This window comes from Astatotilapia calliptera, chromosome 22, assembly GCF_900246225.1.
Source record: "Astatotilapia calliptera chromosome 22, fAstCal1.2, whole genome shotgun sequence".
Lineage (NCBI taxonomy): Eukaryota > Metazoa > Chordata > Actinopteri > Cichliformes > Cichlidae > Astatotilapia > Astatotilapia calliptera.
Window position 1 is genome coordinate 23,676,256 of NC_039322.1, and position 19,120 is coordinate 23,695,375.

The 19,120-nt window shown below is 42.1% G+C and overlaps 1 protein-coding gene across 3 annotated transcripts in view; it reads right to left on the reverse strand.

The window, feature by feature from the left end:
* fam49al (family with sequence similarity 49 member A, like) overlaps positions 1–19,120 on the reverse strand; it is a 39,391-nt gene that overhangs the window by 15,987 nt on the left and 4,284 nt on the right. For 2 of the 3 annotated variants that reach the window (XM_026155870.1, XM_026155873.1), the window contains exon 2: positions 4,320–4,410. The gene's annotated coding sequence lies outside the window, so the exon portion shown is untranslated. Of the gene's footprint in view, positions 1–2,973; positions 3,204–4,319; positions 4,411–19,120 lie in introns of those variants that run through there. The other variant, XM_026155872.1, reaches the window with a different exon arrangement.

The window sequence follows — 19,120 nt, forward strand, 5'->3', positions numbered from 1 at the left end:
AAGCCGGACGTCCAGTCACAGATGACACCGATCGCAGTTTGTGTCCGATACGCATATGCTGTATTCAATTACAGCACGGCCCAAATCCAGCCATGAATCATTTAGCTCACTCATTGGGAGTCGCTCGAGCTGAGCGGTGGTTTTAATCCATTTACATTACTATAGTAACCCACTAAAAGCCTGCCATGTGCAGACTGCTCCCCTCTAATGCTCTTTATATACAGCAGTCTATAGATACTTCTTCAGACCACAGGGCCAGATGCCAGAGCGTGAACCCAAGGATCCAAGCTCAAGAGATAAAATTTGTGGTCAGACAGGTACGTTATAAAGTCTCGGGCTTTTCAGCTTATTTCTCCATGAAATACAGAGGTTTTCAGAATGATTTCATAGAATTAAAAAATAATAATTTCAAGGTGTTTAACGGCTTTACTGGTCTGGCCCATTTAAGATCAATTTGGCAACTGGTGGCAACTGGTGAGGCTCTTTTTCTGCCACTTATCACACTAACAGGAGCGTCTATGCTCCAAACTACTAGTAAGTACATATGCATTACGTTGTCCATATCTCAATGAAAATATCAGATGTGCCAGCTGAATTTTATTTCTGTGTCTGAAATGATGCTGATGATTTACCTCTGACTGAATCACACACAGCTTCAGTAACACGTGCACAAAACATTTCATACTGTGGAACAAGAAGATTTTTAAAATGTTAAAACTGCTTAAACAGGAAGTTTAGAGCAAAAGACACCAAAAAAAGTCATCCTCCTTAAAGGGGACCTGTTATGCCGTTAAGGAAGCTCCTTATTTTTGTTTATACACCGCTCAAGAAAATTAAGTGAACACTTAAAAAACACATCAGATGTTTCTATGCTGATGTTGACTCTGTAGTGTGTTAGGCATGAAAGCATCCCACATTGTTTGATGGAAATGAAAATGATCATCTTACAGAGAGCTGAATTCAAAGACACCCTGAAAATCAAAGTAAATTATCCAAGTAAATTATAGAGCAGATTACTCCATTTTGCCTATAACAGCAAGGGGGGCAGTCAGTGGTGTCAGGTCCTTCATTCTCCAAGAACTGCCTCCATACTCGTGCCACATGAAGTTGGAGATTGTCATTCACCACCCATTGCACCAGCATAAAGTCTGGGAATGGAAGTAAGGGTTTCATCCTGATACCTAATGGGAGTACCTAACCTGTAGAGGTCTGTGTGTTCCTCCATGGATATGCTTTCCCAGACCATCACTGACCCACCACTTAATCGGTCATGCTGAATGATGTTAAAGGCAGCATTATGTTCTCCACAGCTTCTCCACTTCCTTTCATGTCTATTTCATGTGCTCAGGGTGAACCTGCACTCATCTGTGAAAATCACAGAGCGCCAGTGATGGACCTGCTAATCCTGGTATTCTATAGCAAATGCAAACCTGGCTTCAGGAGCCACCCTCATGATTGTTTGGTCAGATCAGGTCTGATTGAGACTGTGCTGGGAGGAACCACAAACCTTTTGGCAATGGCACGTATTGATGTGCCATCCTGGAGGAGTTGGAGTATTATGTTGATGCCAACCATGCCTCATGCTACAAGTAGCTACGAACAACCCCCAAAACAGGAATGGTTTTGGGGGTTGTCTCATGATTGCCCCTCGAGTGCACCTGTTGTTAAATTCATCAACACCAAAGCAGCTGAAACTGATTAAAACCCCTCTGCTACTAAACCGAGCAGATCAATATCCCACAAGTTTAATTCCAACACTTCAATGAAAGTGTTCCTTTAATTTTTTGAGTAGTTTAAAAATCATAAATGTTGATAAGAAACATGACTTAGCCAAACGCACGAGAGAGTACTTTGAGAGTGAGAGTAGATATCCTTTATATGTCAGCATTGGATGCCCCTCCCAGTTCAAACCTTAACTGGGAGGGGCATCCAATCACAAGACATCTGTCCTCATAACCAATATAAGTTAAATAACGATTATTTTTAACTCATGCATCTGCTCTTACAGTAAAAGCACGGAGCTGGAAATGAGCATAACAGGTCGCCTTTAATCGTCTTCCTGCTTCTTGCTCGCTTTGGTAGCAGAAGGTAAGCGGCTGCCAAGTTTCACTTCCTCTGCCGTGCCCTTTGTGTTTGTGCATGTGCTGTGTTAGCTCACAGCTGAGGTCTATCAGTTTCCGGCTTCAAGAATAAGCTACAGCCGGCATTTGCATGTTCTCTAGATGCCATCTTGCAGAAAATAAATTAAATGTATCAACAGTCTTTTCCCTGTTACTCAGCAAGAACGGGTGTTGCACTGCAGCACAGAGGAAGGGATGGGGTTACACTGTCCGGTCGCTGACACAGTTTCACACGAGGACTGCAGTTACCTGCCGTACTCTGTGTCTGCTCCATCTGCAGGTAAATTGCTTAAACGCGGCTGTGTGCTGAGTCACGGCTGTAACCTGTGAGCGTTGGCCCAAAACGCACCTCATCTCCGACCTGACTTTTCCACCACCTGCTCCGAGAGATGCAAACCGAGCCGACACCGTGAATATATGAATAACCGATCCTCATCTTCGGCCTGACAAGGTGACTACAAAGGCGAAGTCAAGCTGAGATCCACGTCACAACCTCGCATAAAGCAAAGAAAGATTTCTCTGAAGTGTTGGTGCGTGTCAGCCTCACAACAGCCACACACGCACACATTAACACACACTGAGTCTGGAGCAGCATGTGGTCCGTGCCGAGAGCAGAGCTGGGCTGATGGTTGCCAGGATACTGTTGGCCTGGTAATATCTTCTCAGCTGAAGATGAAGAAGAAAAAAGGAAAAAAAAAAAAAACAGCATCCAGCTCACTCGCACACCGGGTCAATCGCTCACAACAGCGATCCGATGCTTCACTTGTTACTACTCATGAGATTGGTCTTTATTTTGTGGCACGGATGGTAAACGCGATTCATTAAGCTTTAAAGCCAGCCTCTCTCCTCTTACCCTGCTTTCCTATGAGTGTGTGGCCTTTTCGTTTGTCTTTGGTCCTCAGCTTCTTCTCGCACGTCCTCGCCTCCTGTATGTAAATCCCAGAGTGACAACGGGAGTCCCACGATGGTTTCCACCAGTTTCCACTCTCGGCTTGTCTTAGAGACTGATGTAAACTTCTGCTCTCGCTCTTTCTCCCTCAGTCTGTCCACTTCACACTTCTCTTTTTTTTAGACATCTATTTAAAGGCCTGTGGGTTTTTTTCCTTTTCTATTTGCTCTATGGGCTTTTTTTTGTTTTGTTTTTGCTGTTGTAAGCTTGTGAGTCTACAGAACATAAGATGTCTCTCTCTTTTTTTGTGTGTGCGTTTATATCATTTCTACTCAAATAGAGAAAAGTCTCTTCTCTCTTTTTTTGTTTCTGACGTCAGAATGGGTTCCTCAAAAATATCCCCTTCAGCTCTCCTTTCTGCTTCACTTCCCTATTTCACCACTCAGCAGCACTCTCCCGGCTTCTTTGGCCTTGTCTTGTCGCAGCACATCTCTGTCAAGGTGCCATTCGGCCTCACTGGTGGCCCTCGGGCGCAAACAAATCCAAGTGGCAGAATGGAAATGGTGATAGGGTAGCGCAAACACACGTTTGCTATTAAAACTTTCCACGAAGCCACTGGATGCATCACAGATGGACTCTCTGGGCGCTGAGACGCAGCACTCTGTGGAATTAGGAAGTGTGTCTTTGGTGGCCACCGGTTGCAGCTCCTCTCACACGCACAGTGTTTGCAGTCTGCCGGCGTTTGAGTGGATGAAAGTGCCTCTCTTATGCAACCGCACAGCACACACAGCTCTCATCTGTAGTCCGGCAAGAGACACCAAAGCGAGGGGCTCCTCGAGCCTTAATAAAGACGCAGCCCGGCTCCCACATGGGCCTGGAAAGCAAATCTGGTCCAGACTGGAAGCCAAGCGTCAGCGCTAAGCCTCCCAGCCTCCTTTCAGCTCTCACTGAAAGATTCCTCCTGTTACAGCCCAGGAGCTTCATCAGTGTGGATTTAGTGAGCACAGGAATGGCACTGCCAAGCCTAACCTCTATTAACTCACCAATAATACCATCCGCATTCCCTTTCTATTCTGTCTTTCTCCCTCTCTGTCTCTAACCACAATCTTTCTGTCACTAACTGAGTATTCAGTGGTCTGTGAATCAAACCCTTTAGCAGCTGTACTGTATGCAACGGATGCAGCGACTGCACTCGTTCAGCTCTCATCTTCACCAATCTTTATTCAGAAAATCTGCCTCTCCTCTTTCCCCGAATGGTGTTTTGTATGCTTCTGTTTTTCTTTCTCCGAGTTATCTGCTTGCATTCCTACCTTTGCTTGTGTTTATCCCACTGGAACACTTCACTGCATCAACCAGGGCTTGTCAGCTCCAAACAGTGGTTACAGCATCAGCACCCACAACCTGACAAAGACAGAGAAACAGATTAAGGAGGGTAACAAGAAGAAGAAAAAAGCAGAGGGAGGGGAGTCGGCGTAAATTTCAACTACATGTGGAGACAATGTGGGGAAAAACAGGAATGTAGTGTGTTGTTTATTTGGATATCAAGATGTTAAGAGTTGGTAACGGCAACAAATTAGGAACAAATATGACTGTGATATGATTATAATTGGCCAGACTGAACATGTGACGTCATCCAAAAAATGTTCAAGCCTTTGTTTAAACCTACAAATAACAGATTTTTCGCCACACACTCACTCTCCTTCAGCTCTGTTCTTTATCTTAACCATGCTTGTTTCTTTAGATAGCCAGTAACTTTGTATCTAGTTGTTTTTAACTGATGAAGGCTACCTTGGTTTGACCAGAAACTGAAAACAGGTCAGTCAAGACCACGACAGTCAAAGAAGATTGTTAATTTAATCTGTATTTATTTAAACTGCCTGAGTGAGTCAGATAAAGCATTAACATGGAGCTCGGTTAGGGGTGGGTTGCAAAATGGCTTGCAGAGCATACCGCTGTTGGCAGGCTAAGGCAGAATAAATAGCTGGCCTTGTATATTTCTTTTCTACATTAACTGAGCACTCACAGCACTTTTTACTAGATTTTTACCCAAACACATATTCATACAGGTGCTTTTTGTGTCACGGGGTGGAAAAGGGACAAGTTATCTAGGGTTTTTTACTATGCATGTTTTGCTGTGTTTTACCTTTTTAATGTTTTAATATTGTACACTGGTTTATTTTTATGAGTTTTATTGCATGTTTTTATGGTATTTATTGGTGACTTGTCCTGGAAAGACTCCGCCCCTACCTGATTATGAACCTGATCACACCTGGGAGGTCCCAGAGGTCAATAAGAGGGCCTGGCAGACCACAGAGAAGGAGGCTTGAGGGGAGGCTTGAGAGACAGGCAACAGTGGCGGAGTGAATGGTGTCAGGCGGTGGCACCTGCAAGCCCAGAGGGCTGGTAAAGGTTGGCGTGGGCTGTGAACGAGGAGACGACGCCAGCGAGCAGGGATCGGAGAGAGAGCGCTCCGGCTGCTGGAGTAACTGGAGGCCAGATCATGCTGTTGCGGGGAACTATAGGCGGTGAGACAGTGCTCTACCTTCCGCGGCGAGACAGGCCGGTGCCGATTGGCGTGTTACAAGGAAGCGGCGGGCAGAGTTAAGAGCTCGGCCCGAGTGGAGAACACGGACAGGAAGGCGATGACGCCGCCGGGTTTCCCCCTTGCACACTGCTTGCCTGGAATTTTAATTTTGAGTGACTTTTATACCGTGGCAGACGCCACTGGGTTTTTAAGGTTGTGTTTTATTAATGTTTATTGTGTTGTTCCCTGGCCAGGGTTGTTTTAATTCATTTTACATTTTTAACTGTTTAAATATAATAAATTATATTTTAATTATACAGTCTTTAATTCAGTGCATTCCCTTGGCTGCTCCACTGCACCGTCCGTTTTTGAGGAGGGTTTTCCCTCCTTTAGTAACACTTGTGCAAAAATTACCTTCACCTCTGTTACATAAGCACCTAATCTAACATTCACACTCCAATAGATGCATCAGGGGCAACTTGGGGTTCAGGATATTCAGACATGGAGGAGTCAAACCACCAGCCTTCTGACTGGTAGACAATCTACTCCAGCTGCCTTAATGAGCATCTGCAGAGTCGGGTAACAATTCTTTTTACCATAAGCAACTGCACAGCATTATATATATTTGATTCACATATTTAGACCATACACTAAAAGCAGCTGTAATCCACACACAGTTGTGGATTATAGACGTTTTCTATGTCCCAGGGTGGTTTTGATGGAGTAATACCATTTAAAATACAGACGCTTAACAATCTGTTCAGTCTGGGAGCCCGTGAATGGTGCTTCTTGCTTTCTTCTTTCCATTTTTATGTCTTCATTTAAGCTTGTTAAGCTCATCTTACTGACTGAGCGTCTTGCACACCTCCAGCACTCTTACCCGCTGACTGGTGTAACTATTAACACTGCTGCTGCTGCCATTGCATCATCGAATCTCATCAGAGATTTGTACCACAGGCCTTCAAGCTGGCTGTAGTTAAACCTTTACTTAAAAAGCCATCTCTAGACCCAGCAGTCTTAGCTAATTATAGGCCAATCTCCAACCTTCCTTTCATATCAAAAATCCTTGAAAGAGTAGTTGTCAAACAGCTAACAGATCATCTGCAGAGGAATAGCTTATTTGAAGAGTTTCAGTCAGGTTTCAGAGCTCATCACAGCACAGAAACAGCTTTAGTGAAGGTTACAAATGATCTTCTTATGGCCTCTGACAGTGGACTCGTCTCTGTGCTTGTCCTGCTAGACCTCAGTGCAGCGTTCGATACTGTTGACTATGATATTCTATTAGAGCGATTAGAACATGCTGTAGGTATTACAGGTACTGCGCTGCCGTGGTTTGTATCATATCTATCTAACAGACTCCAGTTTGTGCATGTAAATGGAGAGTCCTCTTCACACACTGAGGTTAATTATGGAGTTCTACAGAGTTCGGTGCTAGGACCAATTCTGTTTACATTATAGATGCTTCCCTTAGGCAGCATCATTAGAAGACATAGCATACATTTTCACTGCTATGCAGATGACACCCAGCTCTATCTGTCCATGAAGCCAGATAACACACACCAATTAGTTAAACTGCAGGAATGTCTTAAAGACATAAAGACCTGGATGGCTGCTAACTTTCTGCTTCTTAATTCAGATAAAACTGAGGTTATTGTACTCGGCCCTGAAAAGCCTAGAAATATGGTATCTAACCAGATTCTTACTCTGGATGGCATTACCTTGGCCTCCAGTAACACTGTGAGGAACCTTGGAGTCATTTTTGACCAAGACATGTCCTTCAACGCACATATTAAACAAATATGTAAGACTGCGTTCTTACATTTGCGCAACATCTCTAAAGTTAGAAATATCCTGTCTCAGAGTGACGCTGAAAAACTAGTTCATGCATTTATTACTTCCAGGCTGGACTACTGTAATTCATTATTATCAGGATGTCCAAAAAACTCACTGAAAAGCCTTCAGCTAATCCAAAATGCTTCAGCAAGAGTCCTGACAGGGACTAGAAAGAGAGAGCATATTTCTCCTGTTTTGGCTTCCCTTCATTGGCTTCCTGTTAAATCCAGAATTTAATTCAAAATCCTGCTCCTCACATACAAGGTCTTAAATAATCAGGCCCCATCTTATCTTATTGACCTTGTAGTACCATATCACCCTATTAGAGCACTTCGCTCTCGCTCTGCAGGCCTACTTGTTGTTCCTAGAGTATTTAAAAGTAGAATGGGAGGGAGAGCCTTCAGTTTTCAGGCCCCTCTTCTGTGGAACCAGCTTCCAGTTTGGATTCGGGAGACAGACACTATCTCTACTTTTAAGATTAGGCTAAAACTTTCCTTTTTGCTAAAGCATATAGTTAGGGCTGGACCAGGTGACCCTGAATCCTCCCTTAGTTATGCTGCAATAGACGTAGGCTGCCGGGGGATTCCCATGATGCATTGAGTTTTTCCTTTCCAGTCACCTTTCTCACTCACTATGTGTTAATAGACCTCTCTGCATTGAATCATATCTGTTATTAACCTCTGTCTCTCTTCCACAGCATGTCTTTTATCCTGTCTTCCTTCTCTCACCCCAACCGGTCGCAGCAGATGGCCCCGCCCCTCCCTGACCCTGGTTCTGCCGGAGGTTTCTTCCTGTTAAAAGGGAGTTTTTCCTTCCCACTGTCACCAAAGTGCTTGCTCATAGGGGGTCACATGGTTGTTGGGTTTTCCTCTGTATCTATTATTGTACAATCTACTGTACAATATAAAGCGCCTTGAGGTGACTGTCATTGTGATTTGGAGCTATATAAATAAAATTGAATTGAATTGAATCAGGGGAGAGTGCAGACAGGAGGAAGGCAGGATATTTGCAGAATAGTTGCCAGGGAAACACAGCCTCTTATTCTCATGGCAACGCACAGTTTGGTGTTATCAATGAGGTGGGATGGATAGATGGACTTCGCTCAATATCTGGAGCACGAGGGGACACCAAAGCATTTACTTTCCTGTAGCAGTGTTAAAGTGCTGTGCAATCATGGAATCGCGTCTTCTACCTTATCGGGGAGTCATGGACTAATTCAGGAGTCTAATGTTTATTCTGTCAGTGAAAGGGCAAAGGTCAAGCCTTTCAAAGGAGACTAAACCCAAGAGACTAAAGCCCAATCCACAGGCGCTATATGTAAAAACCACAGATTAAATGTGTTGTGGCAGTGTTTAGTGTTCATCTGTGTTAAACTGTCGTCTTTACTGTAGAAGAATTTAATATGCAAAGTCACATCTGGTGAGTTTGCAGCTCGGTGCAGACAGAAAACTCAGTGAGTAGCCTTTACACATTTATCCACTTAACAAGCGCAGTTTAAGTTTGCAGACTTATTGTGAACTTTATTCTTGCTCCTAACTGTGGAGCTCTCACACGAGCCCTTTTTGTTGCAGCTGTAACTATTTGAGCCTTTACCAGACAAGAATAGATATCTAATTTTACCCCTGCTTGAGGGCCTCAAGTACACACTTTGATGGAGAACTATTTTTTTAAATCTGCTAATTGCTAATCAAATGGTCCACTTTTCCATTAAAGCTACATGCCACTTGTTTGCTTTCTCACCATGCACAAACTTCAGTTTTCATCTCTACTTCCAGCATACATGTTTATATTTACAGCTCGAGGGTTTAAGATGCATCCACCTTTATAGTGCACAACTTTTCATTTCAAAATCCAATCACCACTAAGTGAGTAATACTGCAGTGTTACAGGAGGCGTAAAAATGGTCCTCATGACTAATGTGCTTGATTAACATTTAAGTAAATACATTTAGTTTATTTTTTTATACAGATGAGTAAAAATGAAGGAAAAATGGTCTCAGGGACTCAGTAAGATGAGGATGCTATCTAGCATGTCACGCACAAAATTTCGTAAAACTGTTTCAAGATTTGAGCAAATAATTCATATGATTAACTTTATGGATGAATTTACTTACACAAATCTGATCTGTGTTATTACAGTGTTAATATATATACAGAGGACAAAATTATTGGCCACATTTGTTTTCTAATCGTACTAGTTTTCTTTAGAAAGCATAACTTGTTTATATTTGGACACAGAAACAAAAACTACCAGGGTCATTATAATTAGCCACCTGAAAAAACAGACCTTTTTATTGAGCAATAGCATGAACCAGCACTGTGCAATGATGTGCTTTAACTTTGTAATGCTCAAAGCTCGTGAAATCAAGGTCAAACTGAGCGTTATCTACTATTTACACACAGTATAAAAACTTCAGCAAGGGTTTGGGCTGAAGCTTGAGAAAGCATCACGGCAAAAACAACATAAATTAGTTTAAAATTGAGAACTGTTGATGCTCATAAAGCTTTTTTTTTTTTTGCCAGGGAGGTGCTGCTTAAGTTTAGAGAAAGAAGGGAGAGGTGTATAAGCTAAAGAGCAGCATCCCTACAATGAAACGCTTTAGGATTTCTGTAACTGGAAATCTCGACAAAGTGGAAGGAATCATAAAGAAAAAAGGACGTGAAGATTTTAAAAGAAATCCTCAAGCTGTCAGCAGGAAAACTGGTTCTGGGTCGTCACTTTGCCTTCCAGCACGATAATGACCCAAAACATGCTATTGGTGAAGCGCTACCTGCAGAAGATTAAAGTAAAAGTTCTGGACTGGCCTGCACAAAGTCCCTGACTTGAATCATTAAAAATCTGTGGGGTGAACTGAAGACCAAGGTCATGCCAGAAGACCAGCACATCTGGAGGAGCCTGAGAGATTCACCAAAGAAGACTGGGCTGGGATTGCTCAGGAAACATTTGTGAGACTACAAATAAAAACTACAACAAACAACTGCAGGATGTTATCCAGCAAAAAGGATACACAACTGTATATTAGCAATAAGCTAATAATTTTGACCCTGGTAGATTTTGGTTTTTGTGAAATAATTTCGTTTCTATGTTCAAAGTAAAATAATGTAAGCATCCCCCAAAAAATGAGGTTAGGAAAAGCTATTTGAAAAATTTGTGTTTCTGTTTAACACAATTTGGGAACAAATTTTTATGAAGTGCTAATCATTCCGTCCTCATTTGGAAACGGTCAAAACAAATCAATGAATACTCGTCTTTTTGCCCTTCATGAGCCTCATCGTGAATCAGTGTCATGTTAATCAAATATCAGACTACTCTGCCGTCTCCAGATGGCAGACACTGTTAGACGAGCCAGCTGGAGGGGACAGTGTTTAAATGCACTCTAGCTGCTTTTTTCAGCAACCTGACAGCTGATATGTAGAGACTCAGACTAGAGGATTATAGGTGGGGCAGGAGAAGACACAGATTAGAAGATTCACAGATTCCATTTTTTCTGCAACCTTCTTTTTTATGCAGCCAATCATTCACTTCTCACCACCTGCAATTTTGACTTGTTCACTTTCTCGTTTGTCCTTTCTTGCCAGATGCAGATAAGTGTGGTATCACAGGATACATCTGTTTTTTTTATACTAACATTAATTGTAAGTAGTCTCTATGATCATGGCTGCTAATTTCGATCTCGCGCAAAAAGTAACGGAGCATGTGTCTCAAAATCCTAAAACCAAGAAATTTGGCATTTTGTACTTCCAGTTCTCTTCATCTAGAAAGAGAAGACCTCAAACCTGTGACTTTTTTAAGCTTTGCACTACAACATTAAATATGTAGGTAAATAATTGACCTGTAAATTTCAAAGGTGTTATGTGTCCCAGAAAGGAGTTTGCTAACAAGTGGCTAAACATGACCGCAAGCGATATTAAACACCGTGACAGTGAGCACAGCAGCTTAGCGACGATGACGCTCAAGTAGTTCGTTAGTCTCAGTGCTGATTGCATTCAAGCTTTGAAGATCAAAAGTGGCGTCACTTCATGGAGATTATCTTTCTCAGTAAAACGCCTGTTTTCTCCAAGAATCCAAAAAGCCTGTCAAAAAAATACCGCTGGCTATTTTACTGAGACAACCAGAGTGATGCTGGGCTTGCATCATCCTCGTGGAGCTCTTGTATGTTGAAGTGCTCTGGGAGCTCCTCACACTGTCAGATTGGTTGAACTTTGACCACTGCGTGGCATGTCAACTTCTCATACAGCCCACAGAAACCCGTCATGCACCTACAAGCAGGAAGGAAGGGCAAAAATGGCTGAATAGTTGATGTTGTGTGTGTGAATTCTTTCAAAATAACTTACACGCCTCAGTAAGGAAACACTTTGCATTCAAGTGCACAAGTGAGGTGTGTGTTTAACAGTCAGGCAGCGTGTTTAGATGAAGCTTTAAAGATCTATTAACGCTTCAAAGTTAAGGTTTGGAGAGAAACAGGTACAGCTCTGGCTATGGCCGCTGAACCCTGCTGAGAGCCCAAGCAGTGTGTGAGGACACGAGAGGAGACAAAGAGACTTTTCCAGGAGCAGAATGGGAGGTAGCAGCGTCAGACAAGGCCAGACCATCACCAAAGATTGACCACTGAAGGAATGTTACAGCCAATTTGCCTCAGGCCCTCCCCATCCACATTCATATACAATAATAGATACCGCTGTCCCTCCTTGAAGTGAGGTGGGATGGAGAATGAAAAGAAGAGAGAGGCTGAGTGTGAGAGCAAAAGATGGAGTGCAAAGGAGGGATGGAAATCAAAGGAGGAGGTTACGATTCTCCACCGCTACCCCTCCCCCTTCTCTCGCTCTCTTTCACACACACCAGTCCGGAGGAGAGCACGGTGCCTCGTGAAAGGCCGATTGCAAATGAGCATTGTGAGTCTGCGCTGCTGACAAAGAAAAGAGGATATAATGAGAGGCAGAAAAAAATGGCAGGAAGGCAGATGTGCGGCTCGTTTAAGTTGCACTTGAATCCGTTTCTACAGTGGAACATCCTTCAGTGTGATCTTTTCTCAAGTGAAATAAAGAAGTGGGGCAGCGACTGGGGGATTTCATAGCTTATTTGTTCAGAGGTGGATAAAAAAAACACCTGATGTGTATTTGCCTTTGCTGCGGCAGCTCGTTTTGCTGAAGCGTTGAACATGGGAAAATCTTGGGAATTAAATTGAGTTCTCCTCTGTAGTTTCTTTCTCTTTTCTTTCTCAGCACAGATTAATATATGCCTTATATTTAATGTGGTCATTAATATTTGAATACCATGACTTGGCTCCGGGGCATTTTCAAACTTGGCAAAGCAGATCTGGAAAAATTACAGCTTTATATATCAGTTTTAATAGCGGTTTTGTCTCTGTGCTTCGGCTGTCAGAGGACATAAAGGAATGTATCTGCGAGCTCTTGTTATCTGTATTTGTGTTGCGGGATGCCAATTAGCTGCCATCAAAGAGAACAGGATAGGCTTTTAGGGTTCTACATGCACTCGCAGGGGGGCTCGTGTGTGTGTGTGTGTGTGTGTGTGTGTGTGTGTGTGGTAGTTAGTTATTGTGGTCCCCCTCCCCCATTGAACCCCCTTTTCTAGAACTCCCCACCACCCACTACCTGTAAACAAAGACAGACAGAATATGCGTGCGTGCATGCTGGCGCTCTTTGTTCTTGATGGACTGCTTGCACTGTGTTTTATATAGGTCAGAGGAGAGTGTGTATGTTTGTGTTTTTACATGTGACGATAACTGCAAGGATAGACGTGAACAGCGTGAGCATTAGAGCAGATGCCTCCACATGCAGTGAGCGTGCATTTGGCTGAATCAACATCATCTACATCAGTCAGGATGGACTTTAATTACACTGAGTAATAATGTATCTTATGGACCTAAAATTTTGGTTGTAAGAACCAGTCGAATGCTTTGTTTTACCTGTTCAGCTGACCTCTGTCCACCCTATCTGGACCAAATGAGGCGTGCTTTATCGTAATCGCATTGTTATAACTAGATTAAAAATTTCAGCTTCACAGGTGCTAAAATATGACTGTATTTGAAAATTGTTTTGACCAGTAAGGAAGCATGGGTAGAAGATGAGCATGGTTTTAAAATGTAGTTAAAAAGGAGATCATCACATGCTTCAACCTGTTTTTGTAAGTCATCAATACAATATTCTAATATGACTCTAAAAAATGTACCCAACCATTGTTAGGCCTGTTTGTGCAGTTGGCAAACTGACAATACTAAGCCTCACTGACAAAAATGAAAAACTACAAGCAGTAGATGTTCTTTATATGCTAAAAATGGGTTATTTTAGCCTGTTACTAGGTGGTTGCTAGGCAGCATATTGACATCCTAATGCGTGATGTAGATGAGAACCTTCAGGGGCCTAAGCTCTATCTGTGTGCAAAGTTTGTTTACTGGACTCCTGGTGGTCAAGCAGGAGTTTGTAGACAAAGAAACAAACACACAGAGATTTTGTGTTTAATATTAAAATGAAATATCCCATAATACTGATGCTCAAGACTGGCTATAGACAAAAATCCTGCCAAACAAAAACTGTCTTTGCTTATGGGCGTAAATGTGATTTGGTCAAAGCTTTTAACAGAGCTTCCTTTTTTAACACAAAAAAATTCTGTCACTATCTTCTCCACTTAATACCTTAAATAACTTAATCTCTTTTTAAATATTTATTTGGTTTTTGTATAATTTCTTTATCATTGTTGACTTGTGTAGTCAAGTCAGGGGATTTAAGTGAGAGAGGCAGCGAGAGACACAGTGTGTGTAAAACACAGAGAGTGAATGTCACAAGGACGAGGACTACTATAAAACGGTACGTAAAGGCAGTTTGAAGTCAAGTCCCTGGAGTCTCGCTGTCTTGTGATACTCCCCTCCCCTTCAACTCTCCTTCACTCTTTCATTCCACTCATTCCACGTCTGGCTGTATATTTTAGTCCACTTCCCTCTTTGCCTGCACCCACTAGCCACTGTTCTGTTCTTTAACAATAATTGTTTTCAAGTAGCACTCGAGCACCAAAACTCTTCCTTATCTTGAGCCTCAAACTCCAAACTCTCTAGTTGTGATCCAGCTCCAGTATATAAGCAGTATCTATTGTCTTATTCACCTTCATCAAACAGAAGCTATGGCATGGGCAGAAGGATGCCCTATTGACAAATAAATACTGAGAAATTGACAGTACAGTAAATTTCATGAAGTCTGCATGCCTGATAAAAATGCTTCTGATTGCACAATTTTTGCTGTTTGCTTAAGTAGAGGAAATTAGAGAAGAGTTCAGCGCCATCTTTGATGTTGAGTTCCGGGTAAGTGATTTCCACGGATGCACATCTTGCCCAATTTTTCCTTAGCACAAAACAGCAAAGCAGATTCCAGCAGATCTGGTGTCTACTGGCAGTTGTGCTGCGTTTGCAAAAGCGACTGAGCCCATTAGAGGTGCCTAAAAATGGAAACGTCATCCTCCTGTGCAAGTGCATAAAAATAGTGAAAGAAAAATTGCTCCAAATGGCAAATGAAGGCAACATGAAGCGGATGGAAGGAGCAGTGCACATACCTGAAAGTGAAACTTTACAAATAAAAGCTCCTTAAACTCCAACCTAAATGACACAGAGCCCCTAAGCAGGCTTTAAATCTTGATATAAATTCTCTATAAATATAAATTCTCTGTTAACTGAAAATGACATTAGTGTAGCAAATGCATCACTTATTGCTAAAAAAAACAGCTAACATGAATGCACCTTGATGTCAGACTGCATAATGCAGAGACCAAGAAGGAGAGTGAGAAGAGGCCAGAGCTCGTGCTGATGGTAAACTGACAGTAATAGTGATGCTTGGAATTGGGAGATATTATGTGTCTCACTCCATTGGAACATGGCCACAGAGAATAAATGAACAAGGTGACCTCTAACCCCAATTTGACCTTTATGTACACAGAGCCAGTCTATATTTAGCATCAAAGTCTGCCAGCAGACCTTGACACCTCTGCTGTGCACACCGTGCTGCAGTGTGTCTCACATGGCAGAGGATGCGGTGGGTGTTTCACCGTTCCCCGTCCCACTGGGAGGGGCAGAGGCTCTTAAATGTAGGAGACTGGCTGCAGTCTGAGGTATGGGCTCAAGCTGACACAAAGAATGGAAAAAAAGAGAAACTGATGGAAGAGGATAAGAACAGACAAAAAAGAGAGCACATTTGGGACATGTTGGTGGATCCCTGGTGTGAAAGTTTGAGCTCTTGGCTGTTTTCCTGGTTTATTTCTGTCCGGTGATTTATTTTGGACTTAAAAGCTTCTTTCAGTGCTGTTTGATGTATTAAAAAAGAGTGATATATACAGTCGTACAAATCCTTGCTAAACTAATTAGTGAGGATATCTCAGTGTCTATGTGCATATTGGCGGAGGGGCGGGGGGGGGGGGGGGGGGGGGGGGGGAGTTTCTGTGTACAATCTGGCAAGCCTGATCAAACACAGTATAAAAGTATGGCTGCCAGCATCTTAGTTTGCCCATGGAAGGGCACACACACACACACACACACACACACACACACACACACACACACACAAGCAGCAGTGACATTTACTAAGATCTGCCATAGTTACTGTTGCCCACCTGTCCAGCTTTACAGTGATAACAGAGGCTACACAGTATCATCAACTGAGTGAAGACTGCATTAAAAGAAACAGAAATATGCTGTACATAACCAAAAGTAGTCACAGCCAGCTTAGTTCATGCTGCCTGCTAATCAAAATTTTATCATGCCTTGGAAGTGAATTTCCAGGCTTAGCTGGATTTTTTTTTCTTCTTCATCTTCAGTTTTTACTGGTTTTATGAAACAGTAGTACTCGGTTTAGGGATAGGTCATGTGTTGGGTTAAAGTTTTCAGAATGTTAATCATGGTTTGGAAATGCTTTCTTTTTTCTGGAAAAAACTAACGAAGTCCAAACTCTCCCATCGGGGTTTGAACCTTGAGTGCAGCTGAATTAAAAGCTTTGTTGGGACTAGGTCAAACTCCACCCATTAACCCTGTCATGGCACAGCCTTTCGAATGCTCTACACCACAATGCAAACACTGTCCTATGGCCTGAGGAACACAATAGAGAATCCAGGACACTCACCGGACCTCCAAATTCCAGTACCACCTTCAGGTCCAGCTGCCTACATCCTAGTACATCCCCGAGGCCCCACATCCATGCCTAGATGGATCTAAAGTTGTTTTGGCAGTACAAGGTAAACTGGTGCAATATTGGGCAAGTTTTAATGTTGTTGTGTTTTTTTAAATTATATTATTTTTATGTTTATGCTATAAACTGTAAGTCTTTGACAAAAGTAATTGCCGGATGTGGCAATGTAATGGTGTCTTGTCTCATTGCTGAAGTGTAAACCTTCCCAGGAAAGAGCTCCTAAAGTTAGCCTAAATTCCAATGTAGTTTCACTAAGGATTTCCAAACTGTAAGTAAATGCTTTTTACCATAACGTGTACCCTTACACAACAATGTAGTTTGGTACTGAAAAGGTCTTTTGGTTTTGGAAGTAGAACCATTTGCTTTCTAGCTGTAGGCTACATGCTAACAATTAAGAAAGAGTAAACGAAGGGATGAGGTTTAAGCAACGATCAAAGACATGCTCGATTACGCTGCGCATAATGGCTGCTAAAGTAAATACACAATCACTGAGTCATTCTTCTCTCACAGGGAAAGTGTTCCACTCCACAGTAAGTATATTTACCTTTAGCCCCGAACCAAACATTAGGATATAGCCTTATAGCAGACCTTATAAAGGAAGTTAGAGCCATTGCAGAGTAGATAACTTGTCTTTCACTTTTTACACACTAATTGCAACACAGTATTGCTTCCTCTCCCCTCGCTCTGCTCTCTTTAGCCTCCCACCAGCATAAATTGATTTCACCTTTCATTTATTGACCTTAAATATGACCAGAGGGTGAGCAATTGGACTTTTCGTTGGTGTTAGTGGAGGCTCATTGTTCTCATCAACAGACAACAGACCACGGTGTTATTGTAAACCCAAGGTGAGCGTAACTAAAGTAATCTGATTACATCATCTTTCGCTACCACAGAAGAAAACGAGTTTGACAAGCCAAGTCATGTCGAAGTTAGAAGCTGGAGAGGATTCACTGTGGCTCGTCTCTGTGTCTTCCCGGATTTAACAGCACAAATTTCAAAGAGTTTCAGCAGAACACCCATAACAAGGATGATAACAGAGTTTAATAAGACTTCGCAGCAGTTTTCAGAAGTGCAATCAAGCATTGAGAATAAAGCAATATCGATGACCTATCAGATCCCGGCTCCCTAGTCACAAAGAATTAAATCTCACTGGCTCCTGAATCTAGTTTTTTACTGATTTAGTGGATGAATTCAGGACGTGTTACATTAGCCCTTTTGATAACTTGTTAGTCGAGATTTTTTACCCTCTAATGGGCCTTAAAGTTCTTATAATTTCTCCTGTTCGTTTCAAAATGTCGTGAGAAAATTCCTGAAGAACACCTGAATTACTCTAAAACAAGTTGAACGCGTTGATTTCATTTAACTAACAAAATTTCTTATCTTGTTAGCAAGTCTTTAGCAAGTCCTTTGAGGACACGTTTTTTTTAGTCTTGTTGGTTTACATGGACGACCATGAGCAATATATGGAGCGAGACTAAGTTTATTGAATATGAACGTTATCGGAAAAATAAGCAATAGTTTGCTGATGCTTTGGAGTTGATTTTGATTTCAAAACCCAAACTGTATCTTTTTTCCTGTTCTGGAAATGACTTTGCAGAATATGACTGAGAACTACCAATACGAATGAAATCAACTAATTTGTTGGCGTATTCATTCGAAACCTTAAGAGAGAGTGGTAAGGAGTTTTTGTTATATGTGGGCACACATGTTAGTGTTTCCACTAGTTTTCATTGTTAATACAAAGCTATTGTGTCTTGATAGTCTGTAGGTGCTACATGGACCTTTGCAGGCCCAACGGCTGCTTGTGTTGATGTTTGTGCTGTTGGTGGTCTACTAGCTTAGCCACAGATAATCTAGATATCATGATAGACAAAAAACTTCTTTGCAGTAGAGTGTTGAAAACATTTATAACTGCCCACAGCAGCCACTGTTTGTATTTCTCGTCTGTGCTTTTTTAAATCTTTGATGGGCTTTGGGGTTGGTTTGTTTTTTTCACTTGTTTCTCTTTGTGGTGATGTTTGCTGTGGCTCTCTTTCCTGTTCGTGCGCACTTTTGGACGAATTCAACCTAAGCATAATCTATGCTGACTTTTTTGTAGGACGGTGTCAAAGTGCAGCCTCTGTATTGTTTAAATTCACATAATCCCTGTCTTAGGCGTGAATCCAGACCAAGACCCTGAATCTGACTTTACTCTACAAACATAAAAGTGTTGTCTATCTTTACAAATTACTCTCAGCAAGAAAGGAAACTATGCATATGTTCCAGTTTGTCAAGCTACTTAAGAGTCCTAAGACTTTAAGACTGAATTAATAATGGTGGTATTTACATTTTGTCTTTTATCTCACAAGAGTTTTCTGACTAATACTGGATTTAGTAAACGCTCTTCTTTCATACTGCCCTCCAGCATCCTACGCCTACACCTCTCGTCCCACACCCTCTGTTCCTCCACCCAATGCCCCTTTAACAGGATCATCTCTGCTCGCAGGAAGTAATCCATAATTCCTGACAATACTGGATTAAATACTACAAGATTAGCGGCTAGAGACAGCTCAAATCTCAAATTCCTCAATTA